The following is a 9,343-nucleotide window of genomic DNA, read 5'->3' as shown; positions in this document are numbered from 1 at the left end:
CTTTATTAAAACAGGTGTTTTGTGACAATCATTTTTCAGATAATCCAGTGGGTTTTAAATGGTTTATTTAGCCCCAATAAGTAGAATTTGCTCAACCTATAAAGGAAAATGTAATTCTTCACTTTATCAAAAACGTGGTTTTCTTTGGACGTGCTACTAGTATTCTTCATAGTAATAATGATAATAACAAGGTTAGATAAAAGAGACGTCAGACTGTAAACCGCGGCACTAAGTGCCCCCGAGCTTCAGACTCACCAGTGGGGTCAGGGGGCATCCAGAGGACACTGGAGACCTTCCTCCTCCTCCTCCTCCTCCTCCTCCTCAAACAACATGGTAATGGCCTCGGGCCGAACCCATTGTTGTGCTTATAAGTAGCGTATCAAATCACATCATAGGCCGGTCATTCACCTGCATGTTGGGACGCGGTTTATAATTAACAGAAAGCAGAGTCATTTTGAAATGGAGAGTGAAATGAAAATTGCAGGTGAATTACAATTTACAGCGTTTTTTACTAATTATTGCTGCAGAACCATTTTTACCAAGAAGGCTCTAACATACAGGTTAGAGATGATGAAAAAACTTGACGCCCAGTATTTAATGTATTTGCAATAAATAAGAATCCTTTTATAATACATTATAATGTCATAATAACTCCAAGTGGTTAATTGCTATTGAATCTATAAGTATTATGATAATTGACCTTGCACTGATGTATATATGTTTATATATGAATATATACAGCAAAGCTAGTTATTATAAACCGCTTTTGGATGATTTTATCAAGCAAAAAAGAAACAGTTGCTCTGAATGTACCTGCAGGCCAAACAAATGCATGCTTAAAATTACTTTATAATGCGTTCTGATTATTGTTATAAAGCATTATGGCTATTTATGATGTGCTTATAATGATTTTGCAGTGCTATAAGCATATTTTAAGTATGTTTGCAATGCATTATAGTCATTAGCGTAACAAAAAAGCCCCCCCGGGCTTTAACTGAAGGCTGAAAGTCAAAGCTGTAATGTGCTGCGAGGCATTCAGAGACAAGATCAGGGCTCTGAGGTGTTGAAGGTGAAAGGGGCCGGGGAATGTGGGGGCTCCTAACCGACAACGTCACCAACATGTGGTCCACCCGAACCTGATCCGTCTGCAGCTCCTCACTCTGATCTCTGACTGTAAACAACACACACACACACACACACACACACACACACACACACACACACACACACACACACACACACACACACACACACACACACACACACACACACACACACACACATGCTTCAACCCCTTCAGGTGTCTGATGAGGATCTGATAGCCTCTGATGAGAATTAGTGTTTCACACCCGTCGGGCCAGTTGTGAAGTTTAATCACAACACCATGCGTCTCCATCTCAGTTATCTCTGAGAGCTCGGGGCATCGAGGGGGGATTAGTGAATTTAACTAATCTGACTCTGGTTTGTTCTCTTGGAATGAAGTGTTTCACCTTTGATAGACTCTTGTTTTGAGTATCTGAAATCTTGATTTACTGCTCGCTACGATTTAACTACTGAGTGTGTGAAAAGTTATTCCTCAGTTTAGTGTTTTCCTACAGAAATCCAGCAACAGGTGGCAATTTCAGATCATTACATGCAAACAGTCTTTTCCAAATAAACTTTGGTCTTCACAGGAAAATACTTACATATCCATGAAATACTAAGTTATGTGTCGTAAAAGATGGGGAAAAAGGTAGGTTAAGTAAAAGTTCGTTGTTTGGGTTAAAATAACAACGTAAGTTTTGTTTCTGAAGTGACAAAAACATTAACGTTGACTTCTTGTTTCACATGGGGAGCAAACAACGGTCTCGTGGGTCAAAGATCGTGGTCTTGATCTGCATCGTTCAAGGACTAGTACAGTTTATATTGTGTTTTAGTGGCCCAAACTATAAATACATTTGGTTTTCATTGGACATACTACAAAAAAAACAACAACAATAAACACTGGAAACATAAGAAATTGGGGTTGGATGTGCACGTCTCAGGACAGGAGGACTGTACAGAACATCATTGTTATCCATCTATTGAGCATCGGTGATATTGGTGAGGTGAGGCGCCTGCACAGAGCTCAGACTATATTAAAAGACACAACCCACTTAACCTGCTGCCATCTGGCAAGACAAGTATCTGCTGCTATCAGACTTCAGAGCAGCTTCTTTCCTCTGATAATAACTAGATTAGGGAATTAAGATGTCATAGTAATCTGGAGACACCCCACCTTCCTCCACCTCCTCCTCCTCCTCCGTCATCAGTGCATGCTGCAATCAGTTGCATGCCACAAACATGGTAAAAGTTGGCCCCGGGGCCGAACCCATTGTCGTGCTTATTAGGAGCGTATCAAATCACATCATTGGCCGGTCATTCACCTGCATGTTGTGACGAGGGTTTGTAATAAGTAGAGAGAAGAGTCATTTTGAAATGGAGAGTGAAATGAATGAATACTGCAGGTGTTCTCACGTCTGGGTTCGGGATCCCGAGTGGCGCTCATTGTCCCACTACTGTTTTAATACATGCATAATGCGTTTTGCGTAGAAAATGACATCTTTCTTCTACAGTTACGAGCAAGAGCAGTGCTTTTTATAAGTGTTTGCCACGATACTTAACACCTGTGGTTTAAGCTGCAACAACAACATGTCTAAATCTGCTGGGGTGCAGCTTACATGGTTACATAAGGCCTCAAAATAAATACCTTTATAGTTAATTAAAGGAACAATTGTTCTATTCTGCCTTAAAACTATCGTCAGGTTCCAATATGAACATTGAATCAGTCATTCTGTTCTTGCCATGAAGAGATCCCTTGATAATGTGCCCACAGTCTAAGTGAGGATCTTCCAAACGTTCCCTACTTTGAGTGTTTCCACAGAATGTGTTTCCATTTTGAGCTTCAGTGTAGGGAAGGTAACACAAATCCAGGAATTGCCATTAAGTGAACCTACAAACTTTGGGCCACTGAGGGTGCAGGTTCCAGTGGCAGTATTCTGACCTTCACCCATTTCTTTTTGGGATAAAAGCCAACAGTTTATCTGGATTATCCAAACTACTTTCGTTGGACATAAAACTGAAAGTTATCATCTGAAATTTAAGTTATAATCACAGACTGTATATCAGAAGTGGACGTGGTCATCATGACGTCACCCATTGGTTTGTCGCCATTGGCATCTTGGAATATGACCATCGCCATGTTGTTTTTGTCTCAACCAATGACCAGAAGTGACCATATTAGGACTGTGGACGAGTGACGTAGAGACGCCGTATACGTCTCTGGTGTCGACCTGTCAATCAGTGTGTAGCCCCGCCCTAAAGCATCCCCTGCTTTATGGTCTGTTTGACTCTAAATGGAGCATCATTTACTAAATGAACATCATGCTGTATTGAAGAAGACTTGAAACTAGAGATTGAGACCATAAACTCATGTTTACAATGTTTACTGAGGGAATAAATCAAGAGAGAAGTAGAGTCATTTTCTCATAGACTTCTATACAACCAGAGGAGTCGCCCCCTGGTGGACAGCAGAGAGAATGCAGCTGTAAGACATGAAGCATTGGCTCTCTGCAGAACTGGAGGTTGCCTCCTGGTTGTACACCGACTCATTTGGTGGTAGGACCTGTTAAGTAAATGATTACTGTAGCTGTAGCTGTAAAAGCATTGAAATGGACTCTAAAGTAGATTTTCCCCTTTAAAACCAGCTCCTCTCGTGACATGCTTTAATCTGAAACTTGGCCATGGGCCTCAAAATCATCACTTATAATCAGATAGATAAAGTATGTAAAATATGTTTCTCCTAGCGTCTTATGTTATTAAAACGGCAAGTTGAATCAAGTCATGAAAACTGGAACATGAGAAGCTTATTCAACTATCTGAAAGTGCGAAGTGTGTACTCGACCCCTGGTGCCAATCTGTGCCAACGAGAGGATTTAAAACAAAGAAACAAACAGAAAATCATCAATCTAAAAACTTTTCCTCCCTGGCTCACATTCCTGAAACTGAATGCAGTGTGTCAACGTGAAATACCGAGGTATTGGTGTCCATATTTATTTGTGTGTACAGCGTGTTTCCCACGGATCCTGTTGGCAGAGTTACCGTCATGCTCCTGCTGAACCAGCACTTGTGGAAATCCCCCTGCAGAGGCTTGGCAGCACCTGAGCAGTGTGAAGAAACGCCCACTGGCTCCTCAATGGGATTTTATATGCTGGCATTTACAGGCAAATTTAAGAGAGACTATTGTTTATGTGGTTATCTGCATGAGCTGTGTGTGTGTGTGTGTGTGTGTGTGTGTGTGTGTGTGTGTGTGTGTGTGTGTGTGTGTGTGTGTGTGTGTGTGTGTGTGTGTGTGTGTGTGTGTGTGTGTGTGTGTGTGTGTGTGACTGCATTAGTAGGCATTGTGGGTGTAGATAATAATGTCGTAAGCTAAATAGATGTTAGAAGAGGTCAAGAATTAACTTTGTTCCTAAAGTTCTGAAGCTAAAAGTGCCAACAGCTAGTTTTAGTCCAACTGAGCAAACTCCATCTGTTGATGTGACCTGGTTTTTGAGTTTGGATTGTTTTTGAAATTGTTAGAAAATGCAGCTAAATCCATTTTTTTCTCAAGAGACAGTAAACTCCTCCATAAATGATCCACTAATAATGTAATGAGTCACAATAGTTAAAGGATTAACTCCTTCCCAGAATTCCCACTCTGCTGTTAACCTCAAAACTCAAAAAAGGGAACTAAAATGATTCTGCTCCAAAGGACGGGTAACTTAAAGTTGCTGCAAGGAACTTTCATTTTGTGTTGATTCTGGCGGCCCCTGTGGACTAAAGTGGTAGTGCTTCCTAACACCAGAGTCCCTTTAGAAAACCTCTCATTTTACTGCAGCAGGGTCTGACAGACTGACCCGCTCAGTCCTGGTTCTGGTTCTCCAGTGCCTCCATTACCTCCAGCAGGTCCAGTAATATAGTCTGAGTCTCCAGCAGTGTGCTGCCGGGAGCTGAGCTCTCCTCCTCCCTCCGGAGCTCCGAGTGCAGGTCGAAGGGTGTAGAGAAGTCGGATCTGGGTCTGTCCACGGTGGACTGGTCTCTGCTGGATCTGGGTCTGTCCACGGTCTGTCCACGGTGGACTGGTCTCTGCTGGATCTGGGTCTGTCCATGATGGACTGGTCTCTGCTGGATCTGGGTCTGTCCACGGTGGACTGGTCTCTGCTGGATCTGGGTCTGTCCACGGTGGACTGGTCTCTGCTGGAGTCTGGTCTGAAGGAGTTTCTGGTGAACCTTCATGATTTCATCTGGTTTCTCCAGAATCCGACCCGGTGGCTCCGATGACGAGCTTTAAGAATAACTTTATAGAAACAGACGATCTTCTCTCTGATGGTCTGTTTACTGATGGAGGTCTATAGAGGACCAGGACTAAACTGAGACTGGATCAGAACCAGATTAAAGTTCCTCACAGTCACTTTATATATCTTGTGTTCCTCCACTGTGAAGCTCCAGCATTATTAATGTAATCACAGTTCATGTTCTGTTCACTCTGGAAGTTAACTAATGTTAAAGCTGTTCACCTTTATGAGACTCCTTTGAAGTTTTATGATCAGATGCATTGAATCGAGTCCTTTGTGCTGCATTTGTCCTTGTTAATATCTAAGCAACATGATCAATTTGTTTCCGCTGAATCACAACAAAATGGTTGCCAGGTCAGAACAATCCTCCTATTGTTGAATCGGATATGAAACGGGGTAGAAATGCAACCTGAGTAAAATGTTATCAGGCCTTGGGAAAAATGTGAATGGTGAGTAGTTTAAATAACAACTCTGTATTTCGTAACACCTGATAAGTCAGCCGGTCACCTGTGTGCATTCATATCTTTATTGAGTAAATGAAGGGCTGTTCACATTCATTCACAGGCCTGATAACAGAAAGTGACAGAAAGTCCTATTTAAACATCAAACAAAAGGTAAGTGGAGCATGAACACACCTGAAGTCTGATAGCACCGCGTTCCTATTTGTGAAGTGGGTTAGTCCGCACTGTTAAATACAAGTGCTGCCAGTGAGTGATTCAAACTGATATTAGTAAATCAAATCTTTTTGTTTCTTTTTTCTGTCCGACGTCTGGAAGTAATGTATCCTGAATAAACATGCATTTTTCTACAAAACTCCAGCAACACATGGCAGTTTCTTTGCTTGCGACATGCAAACATTCTTTTCAACATAAACTTTTGTTTTCTCAGGAAGCAACTTAGTTAGGTTTAGTAAAAGATGGTGAAATACTTAATTAGGTTTAATAAAAATGGTGAAATACTTAGTTAGGTTTACAGGGATAAAAAACAATGATTCATGGTATATCTGCAAATTATGGTGCATTTCTTTTCGTAGGTGTAGCAGCAAATGCTGGATGAGAAGAGCCTGTTCAAAGTATCAAGTAATGCTTTTTATGTTAATGATTTATTTACTGTTCAATGATCTTAATCTGACTGACAGGCTCCACCTATAGCTCCACCTATAGAGATGTCTTTGTAAAACAGCAGCCTGAAGACTGAGTTTACCTGAGAGGTATTTCACAATACACATAGATTCATCCAAATAAGGCCAGTGGGAATATTACCGTTTACCCTTTCTCTATTTAACCGCAACATTCCTGAAATGTAACACTACCCGCATCGCCCCTCTTATTAGAAACCTGCAGAGATATCATCTACATGTGAGAACAGTGGGGAAAAAAGACTTTAAAAGGTGAGAAAACAATGCAGGCTCCTTCTCAATCCGTGGCCTGTTATCTTGATGTGTGGCGTCTTGTAGTGTTTAAGATGATAAAGCTCCACATTAAGTGTTCCCTGAGAGCAGGAGGAACAGGCCTCGGCATGACCGCGCTGGTTCAAGTACCACTCCTGCTGTTGCAAAAGGCTGTTCTTTAAATCAACATAAATCAAATGTACATGCGCCGTAAGCAATAATGTTAGCAGATGATTGGCACGATCTTTGACGCCTCGTGGGATTTTAGGAAATCCTTTGGAAGGCTGTTGTAGCAGATCAGTCGATGGATATCTGCTTATATGAAGATATATACGCTTGACATGTTGGGAAACACTCTGTCTTTCCAAGAATGAGAACACAAGATTGATAGCCTACTGCTGACCTATCTGTATGCTTTATATAAAGCTACAGCCAGCAGCTTGTTAGCTTAGCTTAGCATAAAGGCTGGAAATGGGGGGAAACAGCTAGACCTGTTCCCGACTTGCAGACTTTACCTCCAAAGATCGAGGTGGCCCCAGTTTTTAGAGCTAGGCACGGCAGTTGCTCTCCACTTTCGACTGTTTATAAGAAGTGGACTCAGTCCTCCTGATCTTACCCATTGGTTTGTGGACGGATGTTTTGAAGCCACGAGTTTGACGTTTTGGTAGTCGCCATCTTGTTTTTTGGACTTGAAACTAGAGATTGAGACCATAAACTCATGTTTACAATGTTTACTGAGGGAATAAATCAAGAGAGAAGTAGAGTCATTTTCTCATAGACTTCTATACAACCAGAGGAGTCGCCCCCTGGTGGACAGGAGAGAGAATGCAGCTTTAAGGCACTTCAACTTTTACTTCACTTTAATCTCAAACAATCCTTTTCATTCGTTTAATTTTGCTTTATTTGCCAGATCTGGCCAAGAAATACGCCGGCACATAACCGACAGTAAAACAGTGAATTGTGGTTTTTTTGGGCTTCAGTTTTTCTACAAATTGAACAAATGAATGACATGTCAGCTCAAGTGTTGCTGGACATCACAGAGTTATGCTTGCTGTTTTCCCCTGTTTCCACTCTTTATGCTAAGCTAAGCTAGATAACAGCCTGCTGTGGCTTCATGTTTAACCCACAGATGTGAGAGTGAGATATCTTCTCGGCTAACTCTGGGCAACAAAGTGAATAGGTCTATATCCCAAAATGTTAAACTATTCTTTTAGGTTCTGAAAACCCAAAGTTAATAAAGTGTCCTGCTAAAGGCCCCAATCCACTCATCCACTGCAACCAGTCAGACCCTTTTGCATCACCAATACATTTAAATGAAGCACAGCTGCAAAAAAATGACACTCTTATAGTTCTTGGGTTAAATCCTGTAAAGATGAATATACTTAAATACTTAAAGTACAAAAAAAGTGTTTGACATGATTTGATAGCACAGGAGTTAATATATTAAAAGACCACTTCAGCTACTTGAGAAGGATATTGGGCTCTTGGCCATTTCTGAATGGAAGTGTTGACAGTTTGAGTCACGCTGTTTTTCTCTAAATCTCTATAGAAATCTGACACAGTTCTTAGGTCTGATTGTGTACTCAGGTGAATAATACAATACTGGCTGGATTACCAACTGGACAAAGCAGCAACACTGGAAACTTGGTTTTCATTTTGATTATTGTGTCTTAGTTTATGATGGGATTATGTACTATTAAAACAAAACATAAACCTCAATAAGCTCCATTACATAAATCCTGCTTTACATGATGTCGGGACCTCGTCTTAAAGAGTTGGCCTTTAGCTTTAAGACCTTTATTAAATCATTTAATATCATACTGCATATCTGAAGCTTGTTTTTAATCAAATGACCACACAGAAAACATTATTATAATGATATGTTCTAGCATATTATAATGGAGAGAGAGATTGGGAGAAATGGCCCCATTCATGAAGCCTGAACAATGGCTACTCAAATACTCAGGTCCAGGTTTACATCTAAGGACAATTCATCTTGATCATCTATACATTTCTTATCTGTAAATCAATAACTTATATCAAACCTGAGATCGAAAGGTCAATCTCAGCCTTGTGTACAACAGTTGTCAAACTGTACTAAAGGTCCATGCAGTAGCTGTTCTGGAGCTTTCGACCAGATCACACAGTCTTCTACAGCAAGATGTAAATCGCCTAATTGAGCACTTAAAGTACTTGTTGGATTCAATCCCCTTTTTAAATGGCTTGTTATCTCGGGTTTTATATTATAAATTATTTATTAGAGAATAGAATATAAAATTTGTATCTGTGTTATTTCCGTAAAGAAAGAATAAACGTGCCAGAGGGATTTTTCATGACCTGGTAGCCCAAAAACTCATCTTATTAAAAGCTCATAACTGATCTATTACAGTTAACCTTTTATTACTCCATTAGTTACAGCTCATAAAGCATGTATATCGACATACTTTCACCAAGATGTCACTTTGTAAAAAGCAGCAGTTTCTCCGGCAGAATGAATATAAAAAGGCCTCTAATTGGGACGGATAGTGAGATGTGTATTCTCAGCCTCGTTGGGGATCCAGATCTCTGCCACCCCCGGGGCTCAACCTCCCCATGATCAAGG

This window comes from Anoplopoma fimbria, chromosome 1, assembly GCF_027596085.1.
Source record: "Anoplopoma fimbria isolate UVic2021 breed Golden Eagle Sablefish chromosome 1, Afim_UVic_2022, whole genome shotgun sequence".
Taxonomy (NCBI): domain Eukaryota; kingdom Metazoa; phylum Chordata; class Actinopteri; order Perciformes; family Anoplopomatidae; genus Anoplopoma; species Anoplopoma fimbria.
Note: the sequence above shows the minus strand (reverse complement) of the source record.